The sequence below is a fragment of the Telopea speciosissima genome, chromosome 8 (genome assembly GCF_018873765.1).
Source record: "Telopea speciosissima isolate NSW1024214 ecotype Mountain lineage chromosome 8, Tspe_v1, whole genome shotgun sequence".
NCBI classification, from domain to species: Eukaryota; Viridiplantae; Streptophyta; class Magnoliopsida; order Proteales; family Proteaceae; genus Telopea; species Telopea speciosissima.
Window position 1 is genome coordinate 24,001,979 of NC_057923.1, and position 365 is coordinate 24,002,343.

Sequence of the window (365 nt, forward strand, 5' to 3'; positions counted from 1 at the left end):
TTCCTCTCCTTTCTTCCATAAAATATAAGAATTCCCATCGCACCTCAACCCCCTTCTCTTCCTCTCTCCTTCTCTCCCTCTCTCCTTCTCTCCTTCTCTCCCTCTCCTGATTATTGAAGCCGAAGACAAAAGCGCAGATTAGAAATATCGATAGAAAGATTAATAAAAAAGGCAAGCATAAATGAGTGGCAGGCTGGCAGCAGAGGAGTTGAGAAAGGACATTGAGAAAGAGAGAGGGGTTATGGATGGGAAGGAGAGACCGAGAGAGACGTTACCACTTTGCTGTTGGGGTGGTTGAGGCGCATGGGCAAAGGAGTCGTTTGCGTGACTCGAGCGTTATAATGTATTTTTTTTTTGGTTTTTGA